At 39.1% G+C, this 18,622-nt stretch overlaps 1 pseudogene; it reads left to right on the top strand.

The window, feature by feature from the left end:
* The first annotated feature begins 14,579 nt into the window (after positions 1-14,579).
* On the top strand, positions 14,580-18,072 carry LOC111758378 (AMMECR1-like protein; annotated as a pseudogene).
* Positions 18,073-18,622: the final 550 nt, after the last annotated feature.

Below are 18,622 nucleotides of genomic sequence, written 5' to 3'. Positions count from 1 at the left end.
GGCAACAAAGTACCTCCAAAAACTCTCAACTCCTTCAAAGCTGATCCATCATGCATCAATGGGAAAGGAATCAAAAGCTATACCACTGAGTTATTCAAAATAGTCAAGGAAGGATTAAAAAACACAGAACAATAAACTGCCTGGTGAGCTCACAGATGATTTAACTAAACAGATAACAGACTTAATAAACAATGTGATCAGTGAGTTTACAGAACACACTAATAGAAAGCTAGCTGAACTGGGCTGGGGATTTAGCTCAGCGGCATAAGTGCCTGCTTTGCAAGCGCGCAGTTGTGAGTTCGATCCCTGGTACCGATAAAAAAAAAAAAAATAGAAAGCTAGCTGAACTAAACAAAGTGATGCAAAACATAGTTGACCCGTTTAGCAAAGAATTACAGCCCATGGAAAGATAGCAAGCAAAAAAAGTTTAAAAATTCTATTGAAAGTTTGGGCAACAGAAGAGATTAATTTGAGGACAGAGTGTCAGAACTGGAAGACGAAGTTGGTGCCAGTGACCACATATTCAGAGATGTCTTAAAAACAGTACGAGAACGTGGAAAATGGATCCACCAGTGTCAGATGATGCAAAGACTAGTCTAAAATTAATTTGAATTAGTGAAAACACAGAAGATAGCACAAATGATATAAAAAGCCATTTATGAAAATAACAGCAAAAACTTTCCAAACAAGGTAAAAGAATTTAGCGTACAGATGAGTGAGGCACATGCGTGTGGCCAAATAGCCACACTCAGAAAAGAACTTTTCCACAACACATCACAGTCCAAATCCCAGAAGCCTAAAACAAAGGCAGGATATCGAACACTGATAGAGAACAGTAACAAATCACTTGTAAATGTAAACACATTAGAATTATTGCAGATTTCTCAACACAAACCTTAAGGGCCATGAAAGTTTGGAGTAAAATATTTCAAGCCTTAAGAGAGAACAACATTCAACTCAGACTTATATTACCTGCAAGACTATCTTTCAAAATTAGTGAAGAAATAAAATATCTTCATAACAAAGAGCACTTTAAGAAATTCATGAACAAGCCGGGCGTGGTGGTTCACACCTGTGATCCCAGCACTCGGGAGGCTGAGGCAGGAGGATCGTTGCGAGTTTGAGACCAGCCTGGGCTACAAAGTGAGCTCAAAGCCAGCCTGAACTGCACAGCGAGAGCTTGTCTCAAAAAGACAAAAAAAAAAAAAAAAATTATGAACAGTAAACCAGTGTTACAAATTAATTTCAAGACTTTCCTAGAAAGACAATGAAGACAACAATGCAAAAAGTCTAATCAAATAAATACATGAAGTGGGGTGAGAGGTAGGCAGAAGGGAAGATAAAGTGAATAAACAACAGGAAAATAATGCAAAACAGAAATCAATATCTTGCATTACTAACTCTCAATGTCAATGTTCTCAATTCCCCAAAAAACATAGATTGGCATAATAGAGCAAGAAACCAAGCCTAACAATATGCTGTATTGCAACAGCAAATAGAAACACTGAAACAACACTCAGGATTGACAAAGTGGACTTCAAGCCAAACTAATCAGAAGAGGCAAAGAAGGTACATACGCAATTTGTATTGCGATACATATTGATTAAGAGAGCAAGAAGAGATAACAATGTACCAAATAACAGAGCACTCAACTTTGTAAAACAAATACTACTGAACATAAAAGGCCAGATAAGAATAAATACATTATAGTGGAGAACCTCAATATTTCACTGTCATAGACAAATCACCTAGACAATAAATCAAGAAAGAAATATGATAGTTGAGACAAATGGACTTAATTGGTACCTTGAGTGTTCTACCCAACAATCAGACAATACACATTTTCAACAGCACAAGGAACGTTCTCCAAAATACACTAACCATTAGCTCATAAGACATGTTCAAGTAATTGCAAAACAATAGAAATGATTCTACGCATATTATCAGATCACAGTGCATTGAAACTAGAAATCAATGACAAAAGAAATCACAGAGATTATTTGAAAACTAACCAATACACTCTTGAATAATCAATGGGTCACAGAAAAAACCAAGAAGAAATTAGACAGTTTCTATAATCAAAAGATAATGCCAGAATTTTTAGGATATAATAAAAGTAATCCTAAGAGGAGAATTTATAGCTATGAATTCTCATATTGCAAAAACAGAGCAAGTCTAAATATATATTCTAATGATGCACCTCAAAGTCTTAGAGAAACAAGAACAGTCCAAGTCCAAAGGACAAGGAAGAAAACTGTAGAGATCAGAGCAGAAACCAATGAAATGAAGAGTAAAATAACACAAAGACTCAATGACTTGAAAAGCTAGTGCTTTGAATGAATAAACAAAGTAGACAAACCCTTAATCAACTTTACCAAAAAGGAAAGCAAAGACCCAAATCAGTGCAATTAGAATCCAAAAGATTATTAGTAACTATGTCAAAACCAGTACTCCAAAAAAATTTGAGCATTCAGAAAAAATAGATAGGTTTTTAGATACATGTGAATTACCAAAGCGGAAACAAGGAGATATGAAAATCCTGAATAATTCAATTATAGGCAATGCAGTTAAAGCAGTAATAAAAATACTACCAACTAAGGAAAGCTGAAGGGCAGGCAATACAGCTCGGGAGCCTGCCAAGTGTTGCCAGTACAAAAACAAAAAAACAAAAAAACAAAAATAAAAAACAACTGAAGACTTGATGCAGTTATTGCTGAATTCTTTAAGAACTTCATTAGCATTAGGGCAGACCTAATGCTAATACTTCTCAAACTCTAACGAAATTGAAAGGGAAGATCATTCTCAAATTCATTCCTGGAAGCTATTATTACCCTTATTGCAAAATCAGATGAGGATCCAACCAAAACAGAAAACTATAAACCAGTCTCTTTAAACTGTTAAAAGCCATTTGTGACAAACTTACCACCAACACCATACTAGAGAAAAGCTGACAGCTTTTCCTGTAAAGTCAGGAACAAGACAAGGATGTCCACTATCGCCACTACTAATGTAGTCCACAAAACATTAGCCAGAGCAAGCTGACAAGAGAAAGAAATAAAAGAGGTATGCATAGGAAAGGAAGAAGTCAGATTCTCATTCGTCATGGACAATACTCTACATAGAAGACCCCAAAAATTCCACCAAAAGACTTATAGACTTAATAACAAAATTCAATAGATTAGCAGGATACAAAATCAATGCACAAAAATAGCTTTCCTGTACACCAATAATGAACTCACTGAGACAGAAATTAGGAAAACAATACCATTCACAATAGCATCAAGAAAATGAAATACTTAGAAATTAACTTAACCAAGAAAGTGAAAGATCTGTACAACAAAATTATATACTCTCAAAAAGGAGATTTAGGAGGATATCAGGGAATGGAAAGATATTCTCTATTCTTAACTAGATAGCACCAATATTATCAAAGTGTCCATACTTCCAAAACTGATACACAGATTTAATGCAAACCTGATTAAAATACAAATAATATTCCCCACAAAACTAGAGAAAACAATCCTAAAATTCACATGAAACCAGAAGAGCCAAGAGACTTAGAATAGTAAAAGAAATGTGGACAGCAAGAACCAAGCAGGAAACATTACAGTCGCAGACTTTGTTATTTTACAAAGCTACAGGGATAAAAACAGCACTGGGCTAGCACACAAACAGATACATGGATCAATGGAACAGAGTAAGGATACAGAAACAATCTCAGGCACACTTAGCCATCTGACCTTTGACCAAGCGACCAACAATGTATGCTGGAGGAAAGAGAGTCTCTTAACAAATGGTGCTGGGAAAACTGACTACCCACATGCTCGCCATATACTAAAGTAAAATCAAAATGCATCAAGGATCTAAATGTTCAAACAGAAATACTAATCTGCTGGTAGATAAAATAGATAAAACTCTTGAAGACATAAGTGTAGGCAAGGACTTTCTGAACAGAACTCCAGTTGTACAACAAATAGCATCAAGAATAGACCAATTAAGGGCCAGGGATATAGCTCAGTGGCCTAAGCACCTGCCTGGCAAGCACAGCGCCCTGAGTTTGATTCCAAGTACCCTCCAAAATAAACCAAATAAAGGAAATTTACAGATCGGATTGTATCAAATTTTTAATGTATACAAGAAAGGAAACAACAGAATGAAAAGACAACCTATACAACGAGGAAATATTTTGTCAGCTCTTCTTTGGACAGAGGACTGATATCTAGAGTATATAAAGAACTAAAAGAAAATTAGAGACCCCCAAATTACAGACCTAATTAAATGAGGGCAACTGAAATGAATATACATTTCTTATACGTACAAACGACCACTACATAAATGAAAAATGTTCAACATCTCTGGCTGTGAGAGAAATGAAAATTAAAACAATACTGAGATTCAATCTTACTCCAGGAGAAGTAAACAAATAATAACAAAGAGTGGCAAGGCTGTAGGAAAAAATCAACTTCTCTGTACTGTTTGTGGGAATGTAAACTAGTACAACCACTATGGAAATCAGTATGGAGTTTCCTCAAAAAATTTAAAGTAGAAATTCTGTTCAACTCACCTATTCTCATTTATAGGTGTCTTACCCAAAGAGTTAAAGATATCATTTTATAGGGATGCATGCATATCCGTTTTTATAACAAAACAACTCATAATAGATAAACCTTGGAAATGGCCTATATATCCAGCAACAGTGAATGCATAAAGAAAATGTAGTCTTTAAACTCAATGGAGTATCACCCTGACATAAAGAAGAATAAACCTGGGCCATTTGTAAAAAATAGATGTACCTTAAGACCATAGTGTTAAGTGAAATAAATCAGACACGTGAACTTATATGAGAAACCCAAACATAAATAAAGAGTAAAACAAAAGATAATAGGAAACAGGGAAATAAATCTTTTTCAAAAGGAAAGATGACCAAAAGATTGAAGGGGAAAAAGTAAAAAGAAAATCAAACAGCTTCATTTAAACGAACGTCTGTAAGCTGTGAATCTAATACTCCCTATCTCCTTCCCAGGGTTACTGGGTACTTGCTGATCAGATCGCATCTGTGTCCCTCAGGTTGGGTTGGATTTCCTTAACACCACAACTGAGGCTGCTCTGCCTTAGATAAGAAATGCTCACAGGGCTAAGATTGTGAGCTCAACCCCAGGTCATAAGGGCTCTGTTTCTTTTTATTTCTTTACTCTGTGGGCAACATGACTTTCCTGCTGAGACTGGTCATCCTTATGGTGATTAGATGGTTGATTAAAAGCATTTCTTTCCCAGACCATCCCTGATCCCTACCATCTATTCCCTTTTTCAGTCTCATCAGCTCAGTTTAGGTTCTTGGTCACCCTTGATACAGTAACTACAGCTGCAGTCATGAAACTGTACCATTTTGCTTAGGCTTGGGCTAGAGGGAGTGGAATTATTTCTCCATAAACACTTGGGCTTTATGTACAGCATAATTTTTTTCCTCACGCCCACCTCTACCACAAGATTAGGATAGGTATGGAGAGGTGAACAATGGCTGTACGGAGGCAACCGTAATACCCATCTTGCTTTAGATGTCACTTTATTCCTGGATACTTGACTGTCACCTCAAGTCCAGGTTTGAAGTCCTTCCTTTGTGCTTCTCTGATACAGAGACTCAAACCATAATAGAAGTGCCTAATGATTTATGGGGATAAAAGATAAGTAATTTATTTGTAATCCCCTGGCCATCTTATAAGGTGGAGTGTCTCAGGAATGGGAAGTGTGTGCATGTGCATGTGTGTCTATGTGTTGCTGGGGATGGCATTCATGGATTTGAGTGTGCCAGGCAAGTGCTCTATCACGGAGCCACACTACAGTCCTAGGAGGACCTTTTTTATACCTGAGCTACTAAATGTGGTAATCTGTATAAAGAAGAGAGAGTGATCAAGTGGACTGCAGGAAAGATCCTGGGCCAAGGGTCTCTCCTGAGGTATCATATTATAGGGATGCACGCATCCCTAAGCATAGAGTAGGACTGTGGGCGGGTTAAGGATTGAGTTGGTAGGTGTCATGGTTTATGTCTGTGGCCCCCAGGCCTCATGCATTTGCATTGTGCATTTGTGATGGTTCATTGTCTAAGGCTTGGATTGATGGTGTCAGTGCTATATCCACCTAGGGGTGGAGTCAGCATACAGAGTAGTGGCAGGAAGAAGGTGTGTCTGTCTCTCCTGTCAAGTTTCCTGCTTGCTGTTTTGCAGCCGCCATGAACTGTGGCCCAGCCATGCCACCCTGCCCTGGAGCCAACTGAGTATGGACTGACTCCTCCAAAAATGGTAAGAAATAAACCTTGCCTTTCCCAACTTTGAGCAGCAGGTATTTTTTTTTTCTTTTTTCTTGGTACTGGGGATCGAACTGACGACCGCCTGCTTGCAAGGCAGCTGAGCTAAATCCCCAGCCCTAGTAGTGCTGTCACTCTTTCTTTCTTTCTTTTTTTCTTTCTTTTTTTTAACTGGTACCAGGGATCGAACTCACGACCTTGCACTTGCAAGGCAGGCGCTTATGCCGCTGAGCTAAATCCCCAGCCCTGCGCAGCAGGTATTTTGTCTCAGTGATGAGTTAAAAGTAGGGAAGACAAAAATGTTTGCCAGGAAAGGAATTCCATGTGTTGTGTGCTGTAGACTCTATCTCCCATCATTTTCCCTGTGCTTTCTTTAGTAAAATATCTTTTTTGTTACTTGCTTATTATCGCAGGCATAATTATTTATTGTAGTGCTGGGGGAGGGACCCAGGGTCTTGCACATGCTAGGCAAGTGCTCTAACCAGTGAACCGCACTTTAATTTCAGAGCAGAATTTTACAACAGGGTTAAATTCAGGATGACAGAATAAGACTGGTAGCTGACATTTGAGTTTTTATCTGTCTAACCCTCCCTCTAACCTCTGAATCAAATGAAGGTAAGGACCACGAGTGTCTTGTTTGTCTCTTTGCTTAATTCAGTTCCTAGTATGTCGAGATTTGGTACATATTTAGTGAATGAATGAATAAATGAACAAGACCAGTAAAATCAGAGAAATCTTTGTCACAGCCAAAGCTGCTGCTTTCTCCGTGGAGGAGAAGTGATAATACCCTGTAAACTTGCAATTGCCAGCTCTTCCCACATTTCACTAGTTAACCTACTAATATATTAAAGAACAACTATTAGCATTTATTAAACAATATCTTTGAACAAGACCCTTTCTAAGTACTTTACATGGGTTAGTTCCTTTAATTTTCCCAACCACTTTTGGAATTATCCAGGTTCTACTTGTTTCTGTGAGACATTCCACATACACAGCATCCAACAATATCTCTCTTTCTTTGCTTCTTTCCTTCTTTCTTTCTTTTTCTTTTTGGCTTTGGGGATTGAACTCACGATCTTGGGCTTGCGAGGCAGGTGCTTATACAGCTGAGCTATATCCCCAGCCCCATCCTACAATACTTCTCACGACTCACAGGCATCAAAATCTAGAGAAGAATCTTTTGCTGATCTGTCTCTTGCTGCTTCGTTCTCTAGAAATGCACAGCTCAGTTGCTCTAAGAAGACTGGCTGCTATGTGACTGGTAATTGATTAAGAGCTGCCCCAGAGTGAGAGGTGATGGACTCAGTGGTGGCAACACCGACCACGTGGCCTTAGAGGCAGGCAGAGGCTGAGCTTGTGGTCATTATGATGGGAAAAGTCTGAGGGTGGATTTGTAAGCACCAGGAATCAACAAGCTTTGTTTTCTGGCAGGGTCTATTCCTGGAACAGCTGAAAATACAGAGGGCTAAATTCAGACTCCTGCATGCGACTCAAAGACTGCCTGGGGAGGGGGAGGGAGAGAGGGACTTTATTTTTGTTCGTATAGGTCCTCTGGGCATATTTAACATCTTGGGTTTTTTTTTTAAAAGAGGAATGTGATGTCTGGTTCCTCATCTCTCATAGGAGTATTTGGAAGTTTAATGAAGCTATGCTCAGAATTTCTCTATAAAATGTGCTATACAGACACAAATTACTTCAGGAACTAAATATACATGAGCTTCGTATAGACTTTGAAGACCTGAAGGAAACATAACACTGACTCACATAAGATAAAATTTTTCTGTGAGTTGAAGATCTGCTTGTGCACTGAAATTGTTAAATGTTTAGATCTAAATGAATATATAATGAACATATTCAATATAAAAATATACTTATAATCATAGGTCTTTTATATTTTTTGGTGCTAGAGATTAATTCTGGGGTGTGATGAACTATATACTTCAACCTTTTTTGTTTTTTGACACAGGATCTTGCTAAATTGTCCAGCCTCATACCTCAGCCTCTTGAGTAGCTGAGATTATAGGCTGCATCACCACACTCAGAAATTACGAATGTTCTTAGCTTCAGAATCATGTGCTTGCCCCTGTTCTTAACTTCTTAAATTTTTATAAATTTCCAAGTGATTAATTTGACAATATTGCAACACTATTAAATGAAGTTTTTGGTTTACGAGTCAAAAGGACTGCTCAAAGCTTAAAGCAATGGTAGAGAAATAAGGTAACAAGGAAAACTGATTTTAAGGATTTCAAATTCTCCGGACTAAAATAATTCCATTATGTAGACATGTTTTAATAAAAAAAAGTAGAACATTTTAATCAAAAGCGATAAGGATTGGTATTAAGTTGTGGTACTAAAGAGTACACTTCAGTTATGTGAAAAAGATCCCTGCTGTGGAATGCCCAGTCCTCTAATCAGGAGCTTTACTGTAACTAATCTGAAATGACTCCACAATGGGAGACCCATTCTCTGGCCTGATTTTTGCTGCTAATTTGGTGAATGACCTTCAGAGGTCACTTACTCTCACTGGATCTGCTTTTTGATCTGCCAGCTGAAGAAAATGGAATAATTTTTATAGTCTTTTTAGGTCTAAGATATTTTGATTATTTCCAATCATTTCCAGAAGATTTAGAATTTTATCTTTGGAATACTGCTAAGTAATAGCTTGAAATGAGAGCTAAAAATGATGCAACCCATATCGAAGTTATGATAAAAGCAAACACTAGCATTATTGAGTGACTATACGGCTCTAGGCCCTGTATCTCACAATTGCATTTATTGCATTTATCCCTCAAAATAACACCAGAAATTCCCAAGTATGATAGCTAGCCTATGTCACAAATAAGGAATGAGAGCAAACTGAGGAATTTCTGGGTACCTATTAAAAGTCTATTTACATAAAAACACGTCTACTGTTTGTCAGCGTCACCATGGTATAATCCGGGGGGAGATGGTGGTTGTGATTACTTTACATGACTCTGTATATGTGTAGCATTTGGAAGTTTATGAGTTCCAGAGCATCAATTCTAGTCTTCATTTTTAAAAAAAATTTTATTTAAAGAGAAAAAAAAAAAACAGTAAAAGGGTACAAGTAATACAGAATTTCAAAAAAAATAAACAGTAAGAAATCACTAGTCAATAGATTACATATTGTCATCTTAGAAATAGTTGTTCAAGTTACAAAATTAAAGCATACAAAGTAGACATTCAAATAGTGAGACTGCAAACAGTTGTGTTCAATGATCCAACAAAACTTAGTAATATGGTCATCTGTCTTACACACCTAAACACACTTGCAGTTGTATCCTTTAGATCACTTTCTTTTCCTCTCTTTTTTATAATAACATTTACACATTTTGCATTTTATTACTCCCACAGTTCTTATTACTTTTTTTTGGAAGAGAATAAAACCAAATGTGACAAAGTAAAGCAAAGTCAGTCAAAACAAAGGATGGACATAGTACATGATGTAAAAACAGAATACAAGGTGATCAACAATGGTTGCCATAATGCCTCTTGCTTCCTTAAAAAGAATTGCCTATATCATTAGGTATAATAAAATTGAACAAAACAGTTCAGAACAAGACCAATAAAACCTAAACATTGGAGACATTACAGGACTTCAAAAGAAGATAATAGTCAAACCAGAATGGGCATCATAGTGAATCTTATTGCCTTCAAAGTAGCTGCCTATACCCTCAAACTTGCTATTATTAAGCAAAACAAAACAGAGTTAAATCAGTCAAAACAAGATGGTGAAAGCAACACAGGGCTTCAAATCAAGTTAATTCTGGTCTTCTTCTTGCCCGACCCTTCAGCAGTCTTTCACACGGAGAGCTGAAACAGTCATCTCATAGGGCTTCGCCCGAGTCTCTCCTTTTCTCTCTGGCTACTGCTCTCTAGTGCTTTTGCTGGGCCCTCTCTCATCTTCCAGACTTCCGCTTGCTGAAGAGCTCTTTCTCCATCTGCACCATTCCCTTGCTTATTTCATCCAGATATTTCATCTAGATATCTGCTCCGAATTCCAGACAAACCTGTTCAGCAGCTAACGTATCGTCTTCCCTTGGATCTCTTGTCTCAAACTTGAAGATTAAACTTTTAATTTTTTTCTTCAAATTTATTCCTCCCCATCTTAGTTAATTTTCTCATTGCTGAGGCAAAATATCTGACAAAGTCAAAGGAAGGAAGATTTATTTCTGTTTGTAGAGTTTTGGTCCCTTGGTTGACTGCACGGCATGGTGGCATTCGGGGGGGTGGAGGGGACACTTCATGGCAGGGCCGGCTGGAGACTGAAGCATCAAGTGGCGGCAGTGAAGCAAATCTTTCTTCCACGTGTCCAGGCTGCACATCTTTGGGTGGTGCCACCCACACCCATGGTAGGGTTTCCGTCTTATATATATCCATTCAGCTATACCCAGAACTATGCTCATTTCAATAGGTGGATTAATTTAGTACCACACACTTTCAGTACCAGCATCCAGCCAGTTCCAAAAAGCCCCACCTAGGAGTGAATGAGGCTTTATAGGTACTCCTAGAACAATCCATATTCCCCAATTGTGTCCTAAAAAATAATAAAAAGAAACTACCACTCAGCTGATCACCTGGCTGCTCAGGCCAGAACCAAGGAGGCACCCGAGATTCTTTTACTTTTTTATGCTACATTTAATCTGTCAGCAAATTCTCTCGTCTCTGGAAACATGCGTCAGAATCTGACCTCGGTTACCAGTTCCATCGCTTCTACCTTAGCCCAGACTCCTAGCATCTCTCATCTGGACTGTTGCAATAAATTTATGTCCAGTTGGCCTCTTAGCTTTCTCTATGGCCTGCAACATGACATCACATTTCCAAATTTATTCCTCAGGCAGCAGCTTGTGATTGTTAAACTGTAAGCCACTGCAAACTTTGTTCCGCTTCATCTTAAAACATACTCTCAAGTCCTTGTGGAAGCCTGTGGGAATTAGCTTACCATTTCTCTCTGATCACGTCTTTCTCTCCCTCAATTATCCACTCCAGCCACCCAAGACCTACTCTTTTTCCAACATATCCAGTTTGCTCTGCTCTTTGGTCCTCTTTGTTTATCCTCTCTCATTTTAGGACACCAGATATTTTATGTCTCACTTTTTCACTTCATGATGCCTCATCAGAGAAGCCTTCTGTAACCAACACTTGTGAGGTTCTGCTTCTCCTCCCAGACACTGTCCATATGGATTTACCATCCTTTCTATTTCTTTGGAGTAGTGAACATTCCTCTCTGGTTAGGGACTTGGTCTTTTTTTTTTTTTTTTTTTTTTGTTGTCTCACGTTACACCCCAGGCTTATAGTAATGCTTGGCACATAAGAGGTGTTTAATAAATATTTGCGGAATGAATGACTACATCAATATTATAATTACAGGGGCCAGGGATTTAGCTCAGCAGCAGCAGCACAAGTGCCTGCCTGGCAAGAGCAAGGTGATATATATATATATATATATATATATATATATATATATATCATTACAAAGACATATTTTACAATAATTATTTACCCATAATTAATAATAACAGTAAGAAAATACCTTGATACAATCAAAGAAACACTGTGTTCTCTCCTTTGCTTTCAAGGCCTGACCTGTCTCCTGCCTGGCTTTGGGATCACACAGGATCCCCGAGCCTGCTCAGTGACATGTTGCTGTTTGCTCTGATGTCCACGAACCTTGCCTCATATCCGGCTCCGTGTTCCTGCCTCAGATGCTCGTGTTCTGGTGACTTGTTTGAACTCTTTCTTTTCCTGCTCCCTCTTTTATTCTTCCCCATTATAGTCCCTTCTCTCACCCTTCTTCCCTTTACTTCCTTCCTTCCCTTCTTCCTTTCTTCCTCCTGCTCCTAAGCTCCTGTCTCAGCCTTCCAAGTAGCTGGAACTGCCGACGTGGACTCTCTCTCTCCTTTAGCTTACACATCGATGCTAGTGCTATACTAGTTCAGTTTGTTAAAAGAAAAAGCTATTGTAGTGGTCTTCTACTCATTATCAAAGTAATCTATGTTCATTTTATAAAAAGAAAAAAAGGAAGGAGATAAAGTTCAGTCAAAATCTCTCTCGTGTATCTTTTAAAGATAATGATTATTTGTATTTTCACATAGTTCTGGGCCAGAAACAATCTTGCCTTAACTATGGTCCTCTAAGATTCATCCTGGGTTAGTCCTACCAGGAAAAAGAGAAAGAATAAAATAAAATATAATGTAACATTTCATAGAATCAGAAAAAAGCATCTAAAGAATTATATCACTGTCAGTAAGATTATGATTCCATGTACATATATCCCTAGTATGATTTTAAATGGCTGCAATCATTCCACTTATGAGAATATGACAATATAAGTTATAAAAATCCACTTAGAATAATCAACTAAGAGAAAAATTTTGCAAGCACAAAGATGATATTGCAGTGAAATCTACTTCGACCAAAAAAAGAGAGCAAATCAACTCTGGGGTCATTAGGAGGGAAATGGCTAAGTAAATTGTGACATATAAATCTTAATGAAAAATTATTTTTCTATTAAAATTTACAATTATTGCCAATATATAAAAATAGGAAAATAATTGCAATGTAATTTTAATTGGAAAAGTAATATAAAATTAGATTGTAAACAGGTAAAAGTATTCATGAATCCAAGCTATGGAAAGTAAAGGAAACACATTCCACAAAAAATCATTACAACTAGCAGAAGGAAATACAGGTGATTTTTTCCAAAGCAGCACTTGAATATATTTACTGCTATTATTATATTCATATATTCTTTTACATAATATATTTTTGATTTGTAATACAGATAATAAAAATTTGCAATTGCTAATTTCTACAAGCCTGTAGTTCACTAAACTCAATAGATGTCCTTGGCGCCTTCCTCTTTATCTATCTCCGACACAGAAAGGTGGGAAAGGCCAGAGTAGATGTTCCAGCCACGTCTCCAGTCAGTAGTTTCCATGATACAGTAGTGGCCAAAGAACCTAAAGGAGACGCCTGTTTGAGTGTGCAAGAATCATGAAGAAAATTCTCTATACTTTGTCTTTTTGCTTGTGAAGACTTTCTGGGAGGCATGAGAGCCATTCTGTAGTAACATTACTCTCTGAGGATGGCAGAACCTTGAGGTATCACTGAGCCACTAACTCGGGGGTGGATTACCTGGAGGGTTCTTCATAACTAAACACCAAAATGTGCTATGGTTTCTACTATGCTCTTGTGACACTTGCAGCACAGTGCATCTTGGCTGATACAGCCAGACAAGAGTAAGACTCATTTGTGTACATGCAAGAATTTGGAAACTGTGAAGTAACAGCGAAATCACAATAAATATACAGATAATTAGAAAATTATACTTTTATAGAAGTGGAAAACCAATAACTCATTATTTATTTGTTGCAAGCAGAAGTTGGTATTTTCTTGATAGAAAAGATATTATTTCTTGCTTCTAATAAAAGTGAAGGATCCAGGTACCTTCTTTGGTTAATAACATTTTTCAAATTTGTATATCTCATAACGTAGCCTAATTTAGATATGATACAGGTGTGGGCCTTCTTTTTTCCTACATTCTCAAACTTTTATTCATATATAATACTACTTAACTATGGTAAGAAAATGCTCTCTGGGGTTTGAAGATGCTTTGCCTGTGGGTACAAATGGGATCTCTATTGACCTAGTATTGAGAGTCTTTTCAATCCAGCCTCTGTTTCCACTTGATACAACCCTAGTTTTGAAGATGATAAATTCTAGATTATTGAATTTGCTGAAAAGGGAATCGATTGCTTGAAAGACTGGAAAAGTTGGTGACACAATAGCTTCTTATAAATGGACTCTTCATTAACAACACAATTCTCACTTACTCTATTTTTTTTTCCAAATAGTAGATGATGTAGCACATTAGTTTACCCTCGGGTCAAAAATGAAAGCCAGGGCTGGGGATGTAGTTCAGCGGCACAGTGACTGCCTGTCAAGTGCAAGGTCCTGAGTGCAATTCCTGGTACCAAAAAAATAAAAGATACGCAGAAGAACGGTTCTGTGATTATGTCAGACTGTTGAACCCCGGGCCCGATATAAGCAAAGAGGCTAGAATTGAAATAGCATGAGAGAGATAAACGTGAAGAAGCAGAACGTAATCCACAGTGATATTAGATGATGGCAGGATAAGGGAGAAGTTGCCACAGCACGTTTCATTTTTGTGACTATCAGAGTTGGTTTGGACGCCCTGATTGACTGGGGCGTGAGGGACAGAGGATGAACCGTCTTCTTATCCCTTAGCTGCTTCATGAAGCACCCTCTGGAATCTGCTCTGGGAAATGGTCAGTATCATTCAGACTGCAAGAATCTGTGAGTAATAGAAAACGCACCTCAAAGTCTTATACAAATGCCCATTTCATTTTTGTTGTCCCAAATAATAAGAAATCTAGAAAACGACTGGTGCCTGTTGATCTCAGCTGAGCAGCAGTACCACCTGGCATCTTAGGGTCTTTCTATGTATCGGCTGCCCCATCTTTAATGAGCTAGTGTTTACCTTCATTTTAGATTTCTTAAGATGGCTATAACTTCATCATGCCCAGTGCAAGGCAGGAAGAAGAAAACGGGAAGAGAAGACACCACCACTTGTTCTTTTGTAAAAACCGGAAATAAAAATATTTCACAGAAAAACTCTAGAAACTTCTATTTTTATATCATTGTTTTTAATTTTGTCCCATGGCCACAAAGGAAGCTGAGAAAGAAAATTTAGCTCGGTACTTTGCTAAATATTTTATAGAGTGTTACCTCAGTCCGTGAATGCTTTTGTTTGCAAAGAGTTCGGTTAATAAATGAAAGTGTTTAGCAAAACTTTGTTTTTGTTTAAGAACTGTGCATCAGGAGACAAACAGGACCGTAGCTATCTTTTCCAGTTTGCAAGTTTGTGAACCAGGCCATCACTATATCTGATAATTAGCTGAGTAAAATTGGGGTCTATTAATAAAATGTTGCCATGATGACATAAGATAAAATTAATAGAAATATTATTTACTACTTTTCCAAAGATCCCTGGGCCAATTTTAGTCCCTTGAAGTCTACAGTGGTTCGGAAGTCAAGATTGAACCTGGTGGGAGACAGTAGGGGCCAGAAGGAGAGTGTGTCCAGCAGGAGGAACTGCTGTAGAGCGTATCCGGCCTTGCCCCATCCGTGCTCCCATTTATCCACTGCAGGAAGAGACTTCCCTGATGCGGACGTAGTGGAGGAAGGAACTGCGCGTGCTCAGTTCATCCTGCCCTCCCCGCACCCTTGGGAACCCCGACTCATTTGTTACTGTAGTCCAGCGGGACAGGCCTTGACTCTCTGGATGAGGACTGTGGTTGTCCAGTGGGCCTGTGATGGGGGAGGTAAGGTTAAGCCAATTGCTATTGTATAAGTAATCTATGTCCTCTAACTTAGCCTCTCAGTAATAGAACCGATGATTTTAATTTGTATTTATCTGACTTTTGGGTCTCCCTCTTAGTTGTTACTGGGTGCAAGTGGGTGAAAGACATAATCTGTCAGACTGGCATGGATGGGGGGTACTCAGAGTTCTAATGAGTCATACTGATAAGCCTGATTGTGGAAGATCACATCTAAAGATGTCATCTTCTTTACTTGGGTAATGTTTGGTTTCCATTTCTATAACCTTTTCCTGGCCAAGATGGTGCAACTGATTGCTTGTAGGCTTGGGTGGATGGATAGTAATGCACTATTTGCTCGGCCCTATGCACAGTGAACCTAGCTAACTTAACCAATGTTGTAAGGATAATAAAGATAGTAAGACCATTCCCAAGTTACTTCAAGGATGGACAAAACAAAGTTAGAGAGTTAACAAGTCTTCTTGGATTGAGTGAATAACAAACTCCAAGAAAGAAAACAGATTTCTGAAAACATCTTTTTCTTCTCTTCATAGAAAGAACATTGGCAATCTCCATTGTCAAATAGCTGTGTTTGGAAAGGACTCTTATTTGTCTGAGTTTGGGGTTACTTAAGATCCTGTACAAGTCATGACCTGTAACCTAAGTCTGATCCAAAAGAAATTCTCATATTTAAAAAAAAAAAAAGGAAAGTTCAGCCATGGGAACAACACTGAGAACTTCCTGAACTGTGTTCCAGGCCTCATCAGCTCTCTCCACAAGTATTTGTGTAACGAAAATGTATTTGTGTGGCTTATGGGCAACTCATAATTAAAAAAAAAATCTTTAAAACCAAAAGACCCACCCACGTAGAAAATTCAGACAAATCCTCATTGCTTGGCTGCACAGTGGTATTACTGTTTTCCTTTAGAAGACCTCATAGCTTGTCTGTAAATCTGCTCAAGGGCCTTATCAAGCAAATCAGAGTGTCTTTGAGTCTTGCTCTGATAAAAGACTGGCATCAGGGTGTTCCCAAAGGTGGAGGTCACAGCCTGACCATCCAGCTCTCCACTAACCCATCCTGGGCTTTCATATCCGAGGAGTAAAAGCAATACTGCTGAAAAGCTTGCCCTGGGTTACCTCACCTCCTCTGGTGGCTGTAGGACATCAGAGGACTTGGGTCAGGCTCCGCTCCAGCTGCCCCATGCGTCCTCTCTAGCTGCTGGGCCCCTTGCCCTGCCAACGCCGCTGCAGTCTGGCTTCCCCAGGCCAGGCACAGGGCTCCACGAAGCTGGAGCAGGGGAAGACAGAGCAGGAGAGTCCCATCTGCCCAAGCTGTGCTGGGCCAGGAGAAAAGCTTCAGGAAAAAAGGAAGGAAATTCATTCCAGGGACAAAGTAGTTTCCTTTCTGTGTTGCAGCTATTCCTTTGGCAATGCAAACTGTTCTGCTTTCAGGTTCTGCAGCATTTGAGAGCAGGAGCACCAAAGCAGCATGGGAAAACACTGTGCTCCTCCACTCGAACTCAAGCTGGCAGAAGCCCATTGTTGGGTGAAAACATCCAAGGTATGCACAAGTGGTACACGTAGCCTCAGGAACCAGTTCACTATCACTCAGGTGCTACCTCAGGACCTCTTCAAGTGGACCGGAGAAGGTGTTGGCTGAGTCTTGGAATCTCTCCCATCACGGGAAGGAATTCACATCCTTCTTCTGGAACTACCAGCACCACTAGGAACGTGATGGTGACTACAGAAGTGTGCTGCTTCTGCTGACCACTGCACGGTCACCTCCACGAGTGCCCACATCCAGGACTTCTTAGGTTGACCGATGGCCCCATCCGTTCTTTGTGAGGTGGAGGACAGGGTAGGACAAGTGGCTTTGGGGCTTCATTGGAACCTTCTCAGTCAGGAATCTTCACTAACTTAGGGAATACACATTAACCAGTATATTTAATACACATTAACCAATATATTTAATGACAGCCGACCCACTTCTCCATTTGAGAAGAGGAGTTGCCTGAACTTTTCTGCTCAGTCTCACTCTGTACTGACTGTGAGGATGCTGTGATTACCTGGACTGGGAGGAGTCTATGGGATTTGAGTTGAATTTATCAATGAAAAACATGTCAAATGCACAGCCACATACTTACTTGACGTTACTAGGGAAATAAGTTGGGATCAGATCCAGACAAAAGTCTCCTTACTCAGGAAAGATGGCTTTAAGGCTCCAATTACCACTGAATCCAGAAAACAAATCAAACTCAGGAGAGCCTGAAGTGAAAAGGTGACATTCTGTTACTTCTTGGCCAGCACTGTTTCCAGACTGGCACTCCTTACGCCCTTCTCTACAGTTATTACTTCTGACCAGCCCCATCCTTTGTGTGGCCACCAATAGCTATGACATCATTAGACAAATGCCTCCTATTTCTGGTGCAGTTACTCCTATTACTGAATCATTTTATGAGGCAAGCTCCCATTGTCAAGCCTGTCCCCCATTGGCTGAAGAGGTGTGGCTGCATTACATGAAACAGAACTTTAGAATAAGGCCCCGAGCCTTACCTCAGCCTTGCTTCAAGGTGGGGCTCCACTGGATTGGGGCTTCTGCATGACTAGTGAGAACTGCTCCACGGATTCAGAAAACCTTTGTCCGGTGAATTGTTACATATGCTGGTCATACACTGAAACTGGAATTGATAAACCATGGAGGATTACCCTCAAACACACATCTTCAGCTTCCCCAGATAAAATAGATGTATTCCTCTGGTAGTCTGGACAATGGAGATCAAAAAGGAACATTTTTAGGTTGCTTTAAATTCCTTTTTTAAACTTTAAGTTTATTGCCTATCAGGAGTTGACTGCAATCTTTGTGCTTCATAAATGGTCTCTTCATAAGGGGCTGAGCACGAGCATCAGAGTCCTTTAAGGTAAGGCTCCTGGCATTCTGTGCCTGCATCCATCTTCTAAG

This window comes from Cavia porcellus, unplaced genomic scaffold (assembly GCF_034190915.1).
Source record: "Cavia porcellus strain 051 isolate PalLab524CR breed Dunkin Hartley unplaced genomic scaffold, mCavPor4.1 scaffold_18, whole genome shotgun sequence".
NCBI classification, from domain to species: Eukaryota; Metazoa; Chordata; class Mammalia; order Rodentia; family Caviidae; genus Cavia; species Cavia porcellus.
Note: the sequence above shows the minus strand (reverse complement) of the source record. Positions and strands in the feature narration are given on the sequence as shown.